The 14,894-nt window shown below is 38.9% G+C and overlaps 1 protein-coding gene and 1 pseudogene across 2 annotated transcripts in view; one reads left to right on the top strand and one right to left on the bottom strand.

Moving 5' to 3' along the window:
- FRMD4B (FERM domain containing 4B) overlaps positions 1 to 14,894 on the bottom strand; it is a 305,516-nt gene that overhangs the window by 169,402 nt on the left and 121,220 nt on the right. The gene's annotated exons all lie outside the window — the stretch shown is intronic.
- The window catches only part of LOC101627230, a 40,212-nt pseudogene that overhangs the window by 497 nt on the left and 24,821 nt on the right, over positions 1 to 14,894 (top strand).

Below are 14,894 nucleotides of genomic sequence, written 5' to 3'. Positions count from 1 at the left end.
CACACACACACACACACACACACACACACACACACACACACGCCTGAATCTCCGATCGGCTTCGGAGAGCACCTTACTTTACACTATAATCTTTGCCTGACATCTTGTTCTGTCCGCACTGATAAATGCCTCTGGGCGGACACAGACGCAGGAAGGGGGCGGGGGAAAATCCTCCGAAGCATCCCAGTGGACCCGACTCCCAGAGGAACAGCCCTGGATGTTTCCTTGGTTGTACTGAAGCCAGGTGATGGAAGATACCAGCTTCAAAGCAACAGTGCGTGTGTAGCTTCGGAACCTGCCTTTGCTCTTAACTTGAGGATCCCTGAGAAAATAACAACCTTACTGCTGTTGCCAGCCAGGGGGCAGTTTATTTCACCCCTTGACTGTGCTCATTCCAATGCTGCAGTAGTAAGAAAAATAAGGCACATATTTGGTCACATGCAAAGAGCTTCCAGTTACTTTTTGCTGGGAAATAGAAGCTCACAAGAGCTGAGTTTGGGTCTGGAAAATTCAAACTCTGAACATATCTAGCAGCAGCTGCCAACACAAATGTGCACTGAGTTTATTCTTGACTCAAAACTAAAAGAAACTGTTTTACTACTCAGAAAGTTACTAGATAATTAATGTGTATATGTGCTTAAGTTCTCCCTTAATGAATTGATATTGTCTAAGGCATTAGGAAAAGGGAGACTGAGAAGTCCCACATACCACCAGTCTCTATTATCTTTAGAATGTGTGGGGATTTCAGTCCATAAAATACAATCACATTTCCCATCATAAAAGCCCTGCAGCAAATTTCGGGTTGTTTTATTCTGAGTCCATCTGTAGGACAATTGCCTATTCTTTATTGGTGTTTCACACCTGGGATGGTCTCTTCGCTATTAAGTGGCAGAATGCGAAGACACCAAAGACTTTCTCATAATGTAGCTCAGAAAGATTCAGAAAAAGACTATCAACAAGTATTATTTCAGGTTTCAAATGTGTCTTTGGAATCTTAATTCAGGTGAAATTCAGTCAAAAGAATACAAAATCTGTCCCTAAAGTATTTACTGTTTTCAAAATTACTGTAATCAGGAAACTTTTAAATGATGTTTCTTTTACTGCTTTTTACTTCTTTTTATGATTAATGAAATCAGTTGAGAGTTTTTGTTGAGTTAGTTAATAAGATAGAAGACCTGACCTAAGATGTGTAAACCTTTCCTCACAATAAATCTACTCTGTGTATGTTAGTATTAATATACCCACAATATTTCCAAGATGATGGTGATAGTGTTTACACAGAACAGGAATAGCCTAGGTCATACTGAATCAAAAGAAAATGAGCCAAGTATAGTTTGAAAAAAAAAAAATGTATCACTCTAATGGAAAAGTACTGAACTTTGAGAACGGCCTATTAGGACAAGTGAGTAGGGTGAGTAGTGGTGGTATTATTTTTTTTTTTTTTTTTTTTGAGCAATGCAGTGTGGCTGTGTTCTCGGAAATGCTGGGCAGCCAAGGGAATACCAGAATAAAACCTATACCAGGTCAATTATCTCTGTCTCATGATACCATCCTCTCAGAAGAGATGCTCTAGAAACACCATGACTGTCATTTATCTGTGTTTAGGTCTAAGGACAGTGGTCAAAGCCAACCCAAGTCATTTTCATTCAAGATGTTCAAAGTCAGTGCTTCATTATTTTCTAGAAAAGAGATGTGGTATTGTAAATAGGGGTTCTCAAAGTGCTGTCCTCTGAACCAGCAATATCAACATCATCTGGGAACTTGCTGGAGATGTAAGTTCTCAGGTTTGCTCCAGAGTCAGGGGCTCTGGAGTCAGATCAGGGACTTGAATTCTCAGGGACCACTGGGGAACCCCTGCTCGCTAGAAGAACCACTGTTGAAAGGCCTGGTACTTAGGAGTTAAGTCTCTTATTGGGATACCTGACTTGAATTCCTGTGCCTCGCATGAGCTCCTTATACCCACAAAGACTCAATATCCTCATCTATAAAATGGGGATGATATAAATGACCAATGTGCTCTTCTACATAATGACTTTGGGGGAAGATTAGGTGAAAGAGAAAACAAACTACCACTATCATCCATATCAGGAATTGTTTTCCATTTTTTCTATTCTTACCCCTTTCTGTTTTCTTACCCCTTTCTGTTTTGTTAAAGGTAGAAGTTGGCAGTGACTTGTCTGCAGGTTGCAATTCTGCTGCTGTCATTCCAATTCCCAAAAAGCTCTTTGTGCTTCAATCTTCCCCAAGACAGACAACCTTTCCTAGGAACTCAGAGGAGTCACATATACTCAAAGCTAGGTGACAAGTGACATCTTGTTCCTATCACTATAAACACTGGTGCTTCTTATTCAATTAACTTTCCTCTCCCACAGAAAGAGAAGCTTGAAGCTTGGGTGGAGTGAGTGGGATTTTGAAGTGAAGGCAATGCAGGTTCTTCCCCACCAGGACTAATGGTGGGTGACAATGCAGATGTGCAGCACATGTGGCATTATCCTTAAAGTGAACTAGTCACATGGGACTAACCAGCTGCTACCACACACCCTTAAAGGTGCTCTAATATTTCCTGTAGAAAGGGAGCTAAATTAAGCTACCTTCAAAATTCTTTTTCTTTTCTTTTTTAATTTTAGAAGCAGATTTTCTTCCCTCTCTAGCATCAGTGTTTCCTGCAATCTACTGTAATTTCCTGCAGCTCTCTCCAGAGGCTTAAGAAGATGCTTCAGGTGACAGCATTACTCATACATCTGGGAGTTCTGCTACAGACGTAAAAGAGAAATTGTCATTATCCCTGAGGCTCTTGTAGGTTCTCCTCTGAGCAATCAGCAGGAAGGAGAACACAACACCAGGAATACAGCACAAAATACCAACTCCATCTCTAGAAAGAGAAAGTCAGTTGGTAACATAGCAGCTTCCAGTGGTCTGCTCTTCTGTCAATAAGGCAGAGTCCACCTAATGACTGTGGACTTCTATAAACTACTCTCTACACACCTGAAAAAAAGAAAAAAAAACATTTAGCTAAATTCTGAGAGTCCTGAACATATGGCATAAGGCTTGAAGGGTATGAAAACAAAGCCTAACTTAATGGCCCACAAACAGGGCAATTTTGCAAACTTCTTCCATCTCTTGAGACACTAGGCAATGTCTGATGACACTTTTGGTTGTCAAAACTAGATGGGTCACCGGCATCTAATAGACAGAGGCTAGGGTCATTGTTTAATGTTCTGCACTGCCTGGGACAGACTCATCAGCAAGGAACTCAACTCTCCCTCCCAAATGTCAGTGGTGCACAGACTGGGTGTTCTGTTCTAGCTCAGCATTACAATCTATTTTTCATCTTATATAGCTTTTGTTATGGGGAAATATTCTTCCCTCTTGACATAGCTACCATAAAGCATACTAAAGAAGAAATGCAACAATCACTACAAGGACTTTTCACTCACTCAGAGAGAAGCAAAACAAACTCAAAGCCAATTGAGAAAGGACTAGAATGGCCTTTCCCATGATAGTCGCCTACCTTTTCTGATACTGATAGAAAAGAGGAATAATAATTCATCAAAAATTATTCATATTTTGGTCATTTATTTTAAAATTTTCATTTAAAAATTGGGGCTCCCTTGAAAGGGTGAATTAAACACTATTCCTCTCCCCCCATCAACCCACAGTGGAGTGCTGATGCCTCCACTGGCCTGCACTCTGCATGTATGTTCCCTGAAGGTCTCTCATTGCACATTTGACAGGATAGTATACCTTTCAGTCCACTGAATGCTCACAGACTGCAAGCTCTGCAAGAAACCCCTAAAGGTGAAGTAGAAATGGAATCGTGAATATCTCTCTCTCTCTTGTACACAAGCACCCCATGCCCTGGAAAGTGTTTTATGACCTTGCTCCCTACAAGCCAGTCATGTCCCCAGTCACGGCAATAACAACAACAAACTGGCACATAGCAGACAATCAATATACTGTTTGCCTCAACTGTGAACACAAAAAGAACTGCATCCATTCCCAAAATACATATTCTTGTTCACTAAAAAATACATATTAAGTTTGTACTACATGTCAGGCAGGGAGCTAAGAACCTAGAATGCACTATGATAGCTGGGATGATCTCTGTCTAAGAGAGACTTAGAATGACACGGGATGTCAGATGTTGGGACAAGTAATGGAAAGGAAGAGACACCACCACACAGGGGTACGGTAGTGTAATGTAGGGCATGGAGGGTAGGAGGGAGGAGTGTCTCTTGGAGATGTGACTTTGCAGCTGGGACCTGAACACTGAGTTGGGGAGAGCTGGATGACAGGAGTGGAGGAAACATAAACAGCACTCCCATGCAGAGTGAAGAGTAAAAACTAAGGTTCCATGGCAACAGCGACCCACATTTGTGGAACTTGTGAGAGAAGATAGGAGGGGATACTTGAGAGGGCGCTGGGCTAGGGAAGTCCAGTGTGGAAGCAGTTGCAGAGTCCTAGGAGTGGATGGGAAGAGCTCAAAGTGGGATTGTGTGAAGGTCCTTAAAACTAAGCTGAAGAGGCCCTCCCTGGTGGCGCAGCGGGTTAAAGCACAGCACTGAGAATCTGAAGCCACTTCCGCATGAGTTCGATTCCCGCCTGCCGCCTGCCCCGGAGGAGACCACATGGCGAGCCAGACCTCTCCTGACCCGCCCGCTGCTCCCCTCAGCAGTGTACTTCGTCAATCTGCCTGTTCTGCTCCCCACTCTGTCTCTGGTGAAGCCTCTCACCGCCCCTGAGCCTCTGGCCTGTACCCCAGTTCTGTATGAATAAATAAATAAATCTTTAAAAAAAAAAAACTAAGCTGAAGAATTCAACATCTTTCTAAGTTCCCCTGGGATCACAGAGCTTTACTGGGCAGATTATGGGTGAAACTGTTAGGCAAAGGGACTGGAATTCAAAGCAATCACCTTCTGTGGCCTCTGGGAGGGATGTCCCACTTGCAGAGGCAAGTACCTCACTCTGGAGGTCCATTTGTCCCCACTGCTCTGGTCTAGGAGTTGAGAGCCTCGTGGGGAGACAAGTTCTGCTTCAAGACTACTTATGCCAGAAGCTAGGTGGTGGTTTTGCTTTTCCACCTTCCTCTCCTGCTCCCCCCTCCCCCCCCGCCTCTTTCCCTTTGGTCTAGAGAGCAAGGAGCAGCCTGAATCCTGACTTCAGGTAGGAGATGGAAGAGAACATGTAGAAGCAGTGGATTCCTGAAGCAAGAGCAAGCCCTGGTCACCCACAGCCCAAGCCTGACCAGAGTGCTAGTTAAGTCCAAGAGCTCCCTTCCTGAATTTGAAGGCTTTTCCGAATCACCAAGGACTTAAAATACTATACACGAAATAATATTGAATACAAAGGTATCCATCCTGTTTCTTTTTATTATTTATTTATTTTGGCAAACTCATTCTGCCCTTAGAAGAGAAAGAAGAAATGGTATCAATCTTGTGACCTACCTCCTACTCACCCCTAAATTGTCACCTTTCATTTACACTTAATTTAAATGCACATCAACAATGACAAAAATAAAATAGTAATAAATTGGTCTACATAGCACTCTCTTTTATAAATAAATAAGGTTGATTTCACATATGCATCAGTTGATTCTCACAATATTCCCCAGAGGCCCACTAGAGAAAGTTATTACTAGCACCATGCCATTAATCAAGACACTGAGGCACAGAGAAGCTGCGTAATTTGCTGAAGATCAGTGGATAAAAAACATTTTGCAAGGGGTTGCTGCTATTTTGCAGCCTTTCTATTTTAATTAAGAGACAAAAAAAATTTCTTTTGTACTTATAAGTTACTAGATTTGGCTTCACACTAAAATTTATAGGGTTTATAAATTGCTTTGGATTTATTTATTATACCAGCAACTGAGTGCAATGAAATGTCCACTCTTTGGTTTACCTATTTAAATAACAATAGAATACCAATGAGAAGGAAAAGAGAATTTATGAGAGATAAGAAAGCAGCTACTTGAAACTCAATGGTTTTTCACTCTGGTACAACAAATGGTAGATGAAAACCAAAAAGATATAAAAAATTTTGACTCTGCAAAGATCAACCAGACAACCCATGTGTAGATAACTGTAGTAAAATGAAAAACAGAAATCAGCCAAGATCAATGACTTGCAAAGTAGTAAAAACTCTCAAGGTCAGGAATATTCTGACCATCAAACAAATATGGGCAATAGGTTATAAAAATAGATCATTTTCCCCATTATTACTAAGAAATACAGAATGATTTGGTAGCATCATTGCCAGGAATTTGAAATATTTGGCCCTTAGCAGAGAGAGCAAAATAAAAGCAAAATCTTGCATCCAAAAAAAAGGGGTGGTATTTCTTATATATGGCTAGCCTAGAATTAATTTGAAGTTGACAGTCATGACATATTTTTCTCAATAGTAAATGTCATTATCCAAAGAAAGTCAAAGAAATCAGAAGCAGCATTCTACAGGCCTCAAAGCCTAGGGATATTTTATAAAGTTGAGAAAATAGTTGTGTATTCTTCGGACCAATAGTTCTGATAATACTATATAGTATTTGAGAATGAACTACATGATCTGGTCTTAAGTCAGTAATGGGAAGAAAACAGAAGTTTTACTTTTGAAAGAGATAGCACCAAGTAAATTTGTAATTAACATTCTCATCTTAAAACGTTATTTTAGTCTAGTGGACAGACAGATCACTTTTGTTTGCTCTGTATGTTTATGTATTTTGAAAGGATAGAGTTGGGCAACTCTCCATTTAGCTTCTTTTGAGAAACTATGATTTTGTGGGTGGTCCTGTTTCTTACCCCTGAGATGAATTACTATTGGTCTAAAGGAAAGTATGACACCCCACTCTGGTGATAAGACATAAAGTGAAACTTACTTTTTTTTTTCCTTAAGATTTTATTTCATTTGTGCATACAAGAACTGGGGTACAGGCCAGAGCTATGGGAGGTGAGAGGATTCACCAGAGACAAAGTGAGGAGCAGAACAGGCATATTGACTGAAATACACTTCTGAGGGGAGCATTGAGCAGGACATCTCCCTGGCCAGGGATAGAACTCCTACTGCATGGATGCGGATAGCTTCATAGTGCTGTGCTTAAACCCACTGCACTGCCATGGAGGGCCTGAAAGTGTAACTTTCTAAAGAGTTATAAATTGACTGCCCTCTTAGAGGCAGTGGAACAACATAAGAATTTTGTCAGTACCTTCCTTGATTCCTGCTTGTGTGAAGAGACAGTTTTTTGAGCTACAATAGCCATCTTGCTAACAAAAGGACATGTTGATAACAAAGATAGTATAAAAGAGAATAGTAAAAGCCTGGGCTCTTGAAAATATTGCTTAGACCTTAAAGCAACCTGGGTATGGCCTACTTTCAGAAGACTTTAATGAAATGTAAACAATAAATGGTCTTACATCATTTAAGCTGCCTGTAATTGGATACTTTGTTACTCTCAATGGAGCATGTTAAAAACTTACTACAAAGCTACAGCAATCAAGACAGTGTGGCACTATCATAAAAGAAACAAGATTCCATAGAAGGAACATACCTAAACATGATAAAAGCCATGTATGATAAACCCACAGCCAATATTATCCTCAATGGAGAAAAGCTGAAAGCCTTTCCCTTGAGATCAGGAACAAGACAAGGGTGTCCACTATCATCACTGCTCTTCAACATAACATTGGAAGTTCTAGTCAGAGCAATAAGACAGGAAAAAGACATTTAAGGAATCCAAATAGGGAAATAAGAAGTAAAACTGTCCTTATTTGTAGATGATATGTTAATCTACATGGAAAACCCTAAAAATTCCACAAAGAAACTAATCAAAACCATCAACCAGTTTAGCAAGGTAGCAGGATATAAAATCAAAACACAAAAATCAGAGGCCTTCCTATACACAAACAACCAATCAAAAGAAAAAGAAATTTTAAAAAATCTTTTCAATTAAAACAAAAAAAAAATCAAATACCTGGGAATCAACCTAACAAAAGAGGTAAAAGACCTATACAAAGAAAATTATGAAACACTGTTAAAAGAAATTCAAGAACACACCATGAAATGGAAAGACATCCCATTCTCATAGATCAGGAGAATTAACATCATCAACATGACCATCCTACCAAAAGTGATATACAGATTTAATGCCATCCCAATAAAAATCTCAATGACATTCTTCATAGAAATAGAAAAAACATTGATTAGATGTATATGGTACAACAAAAGACCTTGAATAACCAAAACTCTCATGACTAAGAAGAAAGAGAATGGAGGCATTACAATCCCAAACTTCGAGCTATACTACAAAGCCATAATAATCAAAACTGCATGGTATTGGAACAAGAACAGACACACAGACCAGTGGATTTGCATAGAAAACCCAGATATAAACCCACAGGTTTATGGACAGCTAATCTTTGACAAAGGAGCAAAGAAGATACAATGGGACAAAGAAAATTTGTTCAGCAAATGGTGCTGGGAAAACTGGGAAGCTACATGCAAAAATATGAAAATAGGTCACTACCTCACACCATACACAAAAATCAACTTGAAGTGGATTAAAGACCTAGACATAAGAATGGAAACCATAAAATACCTGGAAGCAAAGATGAGCCAAACACTACATGACATACACTTCGGTGACATCTTTAAAAGATACAGTACCCAAAGCCACAATAGTGAAAGCAAGGATAAATAGATGGGACTACATCAAGTTAAAGAACTTCTGTACAGCAAAAGAGACATTACAAAAACCAGTCATCCCACTGACTGGGAAAAAATTTTCTCACACAAAACTAGCAATAAAGGATTGATCAAAAAAATATACAGAAAAGTGATGAAACTCAACAAAAATAAACAACCCCATCAAAAAACGGACAGAAGAGCTAAAAAGACACTTTCCCACAGAGGAAATGCAGATGGCCAACAAGGATATGAAAAAATGTTCAACATCACTTGTAAGAAGGGAGATGCAAATTAAAACCACAATGAGCTATCATCTCACACCACTGAGAATGGCACATCTTAAAACAACTAGCAACAACAAATGTTGCTGAGGATGTGGAGAAAAAGGAACTCCCCTGCACTTCTGGTGGGAATGCAAACTAGTACAACCACTATGGAAAACTGTTTGGAGGTTCCTCAAACTGCTAAACATGGAGCTTCCCTATTACCCAGCAACCCCACTCCTAGGTATCTACCCAAAAGCCACAAAAACACTGATTCAAAAAGATAGCTGCATCCCCCTGTTTATTGCTGATTTATTTACAATTGGAAAGACATGGAAACAGTCCAAATGCCCAAAAGTGGATGACTGGATTAAAAAGATGTTGTACATATACACAATGGAATATTACTCAACAACCAAGAAAAAAAAAAGAAAAGAAAAGAAAAGAAAAGAAACTCATATCTTTTACAGCAACATGGATGAAACTGGAAAAGATCATGCTTAGTGAAATAAGCCAGAAAGAAAAGGAAAAATACTGGATTGGTTACTCTCATAGCAGGAATATAACAGAACAGGCAAGAAAATAATGATAATGATAAACAGCTATATACCAGAGATATTTTGTGTGGGTAGAGTGGGGAATGGGATCAAAAACAGTGGGGAAGGGAAATGCACTGGACTATGGTGATGGCACATGGGTGATTTGGTGATGGGAAGCCCAAGGGGATTGCAACTGAGATGGAAAAATGCACAAAATGATGTAAAAAATTATTATATATTTTTAAAAAAGATTACATTTAAATAGATAAATAAAAATCTATTATTTTGTCATTTTTATACCACAGCAGGAGACTTAGCTTAAAGGGCATATGTTATGAGCTGTAAAAATATGTGTTGCTGAGCTTTTGCAAATAAAGTTTTATTGGAATAAAAAAAAAGAAACAAGATTACAGATAAGTCCTTACATTTATGGTCAACTGATTTTTTAACAAGAGTGCCAGTTCAATGGAAATGCAAAGTATTTTCTACCAATGATGCAGAGACTATTGGATAGCACATACCAAAAAAGAAAAAGAAAGAAAGAAAGAAGCCCCTCTCTGGTGGCACATCAGGTTAAAGCACAGCACTGAAGCTATCTGCAGCCTCTGCACCATGAGTTCGATCCCAGGCCAGCAAAGTGACCCACATGGTGCAGCAGACCTCTCCTGGTCTGCTTGCTGCTCCTCTCAGCAGTGTATTTTAGTCAATCTGCCTGTCCTGTTCCCCACTCTATCTTTGGTGAATCCTTTCACACCCTCACACCTCTGGCTGGTACTCCAATTCTTGTATGCATAAATAAATAAAGTCTTTAAAGATTTTTAAAAAGAAAGAATTTTAATCCTAACCTCAAACTGTATATCATCATTAACTTTATATAGACCAAAGAACTAAAAATAAGAGCTAAATCTATAAAATTCTGAGAAAAAAACTTAATTGTATATTTCTGTGACACTGGCTAAAACTGTAGTTTCTCAGACAAGCACATGGAAAGCACAAGTAACAAAAGTGAAAACACACATATTGAACTTCATCAAAACAAAAACCTTTTGTGCTTCAAGCAGTACCATCAAGAAAATGAAAAGACAAGCCAATGACTGGCTTGCAAATCCTGTGTCTGATAAGCAATTTCTATTTAGAATTTACAAAAATTAAAGCTTAATAAGAAAAAGACAAATAAAAATGGGAAAAGAATTTGAACAGACATTTCTTTGAAGCAGAAACATCTAGCAAGTACATAAAAATACACTCACCATTATTAATCATTGGGAATATGCAAATTAAATCATATACTTGGAACTATGAGATTTTAAAGGAAGAATCCTAAATGCAAAGATGTTGGGTCATTTTCTGTCTTAGCAGTCCTCTCCAACTCACATACAATCTTTAAGTTTGTATCCATTGCCAAATGGGTAGCTATTTGATACTTAATTCACCACATTCCCCAAAGTTTAGGAAAAGTATACATGTGTGTGTGATTCAGTTTCTATTTAAGAAAACTTAAGGATTTTAATTGCTGAGAAAACTGAGAATGAGTCTCCATGTGAAGTCTGGCATGTTCCATTTTATTCACTATAGAATCCTTCAAAACAAGGAGAACTGCTCAAAGAGAAATTGCAGGGCACTGTATGAATTTGTATTTTAATACCTCATTCAACTTGGGTTGAAGTCTCTACTTGTTATGAGAAAAATGATGGCTAAATGAATAAATAATTGAAATTATGAGATGTGATTGTAAGGATTGTTCTGCCACTCAGAATAAGCTTTCATATTATATCTATTTTTCTGTTTCATTTTCATGTTTTGTCTCAATTCAGAAAGTCATGCTGATCTTCATGATTCTAACTTTTTCTTCAGGCTCTTTATGTTTGCTATTCCTTCATTCCGGAACACTATTTCCATCCCAGGATTTCACCCAATGAGCTCCCATTTATCTTTCAAGCCTTGGTTTTAATCTTGAGCCCTCCAACAGATGATACTCCCTCAGAGCAGCTTGATTTTTCCCTTTCCAACATACATCACTTTATTTTTTTGACTTTTAAAAAATTTATGCAAACAAGAACTGAGGTGTAGGCTAGAGGTGTGGAGGTGACAGGATTCACCAAAGACAGAGTGGGGAGCAGAACAGGCAGATCTACTGAAATACACTGCTGAGGGAAGCAGTGGGGGAGCCAGGAGAGGTCTGCTGTACCATATGTGGGTAGCTCCTTGGCTGGGGATCCAGCTCATGCTGCAGTGGCTGGCATAGCTTGATAGCTTGAAGTAGTGTCTTTAATCCCTGTGCCTCTTTTCACCATTATATGACCTTTGCTTAGCACAGTACCTGGCTTATCATAGGTACCCAATAAATATGGCAACAAGTTGATTGTAATGTAAAAGCTATTGTTGCTCTCACAAAAGGAGAGTCTTTTCACATTAAAAAAAAAAAAAACTGGGTGCAATTTAAGACTTGAAACTAATTGAAAGCCAAGAATAATATAGCTTGGAACCTATTCCTTAGGTCTGGAAGCATTTTTCTTGGAAGAAAGCGGGAAAAACATGAGGTTGGTATTGGGTTTGCGCCAATTGCTGGATGAAAAGCATCAGCAATACTGGAGTAAAATGATTGAGACCCAGGAAATGCATAGCTTTCATGTAAGATATTTCTAATACAGTTGGGGACACTGTGTGTTAAGAAAGAAGGTGAAGGTTAAGATCTCTAGTCTGAACCATCTTAATTTTAATTTAACCTGATTCAAGTAGATCTTGCAAGTAGCAGTAGGGATTATCCATGACATATTTGTCCTCCTAAGTGGCTTAGTTTTCTAAAGCCCCTTTCAAGAGTGCTTTGGGACCTTCAGAAACTAGTTCTGTTTCTACTACTTCAAGTTATGCTAACAGCAAGATCAGAAGACTTAAACTCATTTGCCTTGTGGATTTGTTCTGCTTCCATTTCAAAAACAGAATATTTAAGACTGCTAACTGATTAACTATAAGAATGCAGAAAAAGTATAAGGTTACTGGCAGTCATTAATTCCATTTTTGAATGCCATTTCCAATTACCATATAATTTTAGAGAGGATAAAAAATTAACTAACTTAAGGTATACCCTATAGAACTATATAAAAGTCAAACATTACATTTACATAAAAAAAACCACAGCTATCATAAACATCAGATTGCCTGTGTAGAGACAATTTTTGAATTTCATGTCTGTCTCACTGTTGGGATGATGGGGTGATAACCCAACTCCCATTCTGTCCAAAATAAGTAGGTTAAGCCCATTATGGTAATCTCATTTTCCTAGCCACATGATTGGTTCAGTAAAGGGCATGCAATCAAGTCATGATGGTTATGATCTAAGAGAAAGTTCATCTAAGGGGTATTCTGGGAAACTTAACCTAGAATTGTTTTAGCCACCTTGCTTCCAAGTGGAAGATGAAGCCCATACAGGGATTTAATTTAAGCCAGTAAATTACCAATAAGGGAAATTGGGGGCATCCCTGTGGCTAAGGGGTGAAGTCGCAGTACTATCAAGCTATTGCCACTCACTGCTGCATCAGTCCCTGGCCAGGGATGTGACCTCTCTTGTCTCACCCATTGTTCCCCTCAGCAGTACATTTAAGTAAATCTGCTTGTTCTGCTCCCTACTCTGTGTCTGGTGGATCCTCTCACCCCTATACCTCTAACCTACACCCCAATTCTTGTATGCATAAATAAATAAAATAAATCTAAAAAAAGTGAAGTTGGAGCCTGGAGTCTTTAAACTGTGTGCAAGCTGGAGCTGCCTGACTACGGGATGCCCACTTCTGTGAGATCAGATGTTTCCTTATTTATTGAGAGATTTAATGTGGCTTCTCTGTCACTTTACACATTTAACAATATACTTTACATTACACTGGAAGCTTTGTCAACGGCAGTATGTATGATTAATCTTTCTATTCCAGAGCCTAAACCAATATCCTATATTTAGCAAGTGCTTAATTGATATAGATAGTATTAAATTGAACCAATGCTCAAATTTAATTAGTGTGAAGTGAATTTCCCTGTCAACTCTAGGCCTCTGGATGTCTGATACCCAAATAAATAGTCCTGATTATAGATACTATAATACGATGGTAGGAGGGTTTATTAGCATCAGGAGACAGTATAGCAAATGACCTCAATATATTATCAATATTATACAAACAGCAATCAAAAAGGATAAGCAATTAATATGAAAATGGTTAGCTCAAGAATAGCTAAAAGAGAACCCAAACTATCATTTTGTTTAACGGGTGTACTGTGGACTACTCAGGTTATAGTACTAATCAGTCAGGTACAGAATGCAGGTGAGGAACAGCATTGTGTATCTGTGTATCCATCCAGGTGGATATGTCCATGGTAGCTGGGTGTGTAGAACATATTTGAAACACCTTGTATGAAAAATAGAAGGGCTAGGTAAGTTCCATACTACTTCATTCAAAAGAACCTTTGGGGTCACATAAGTGCCTCCAAGTTTAGCTTGGATTGAGGGGCATGCAGCTATGTCTCAGAAAATTGCAGATTTGCTCATCCTTATTTTCTTTAGACAAGAAGTTGTACATCAATTATTGGGGACTTCACACTCATCCACCCATCCAAATAGCCTCAGCAATTCAGAAGAATTATCCCATCCTATTTTATTTATTTTTAAAAATGTTTATTGATTTATGCACACAGAATTGAGGTACAGGCCAGAGGTGTAGGGGCAGTGAGAGGATTCACCAGAGACAGAGTGAGGGAGCAGAACAGGTAGACTGATGAAGTACACTGCTGAGGGGAGAACAGATGAAACACAGGAGGTCTGCTGTGCCATGTGGGTCAGCTCCCTGTTTGGGGATTGACCTCATGCTGAGGTGGCTGCTAGCTTCACAGTGCTGCACTTTAGCCCCTTGCACCACGAGGGTAACCCCTATCTCATCCGATTTTAAAATCAGCCTCACTGGGCAGTTATTTGTATTAACCAGGATTTCATAATGCCAAGTACAATGGGGAGCGGGGAGTAGGAGGAGGTAACACAGTGACAGGGAAATTTCAACAAAGCAGGAGGGAATCCTTCCTCAGCAAGTAAATGGAGAAGCAGCTCCTATTTCTGACATGATTACTTATCTCAGAGACTATGAGCTATAAGGCATTATTCAAACATGGTGACAGGAAAGAGAAACAGGCTGAACAGGTTTTGAAGTGGAGAAACATTAAATATGCATCTAATGTAATCAGTTTGAAAATGATAGAACATTTTTACAAGTTCAAAGGCATTCCATTTGTGAAATACACAATACTAGTCTTCCTGTGCATTCCACACATGTGTGCATGTGTATACACACACACATGCACTCTGGTCTTTCTTTGCTCATTTTAATTCTACTTAGAGTCAGAATCAGAGATAAGTCTATTTTCCATGAGATATCTGCTAAGTAACAGA

The sequence above is a fragment of the Condylura cristata genome, unplaced genomic scaffold (assembly GCF_000260355.1).
Source record: "Condylura cristata isolate star-nosed mole 26May11 unplaced genomic scaffold, ConCri1.0 scaffold00004, whole genome shotgun sequence".
Taxonomy (NCBI): domain Eukaryota; kingdom Metazoa; phylum Chordata; class Mammalia; order Eulipotyphla; family Talpidae; genus Condylura; species Condylura cristata.
The sequence above is the reverse complement of the archived record's forward strand: the minus strand, read 5'-3'. Positions and strand labels throughout refer to the sequence as shown.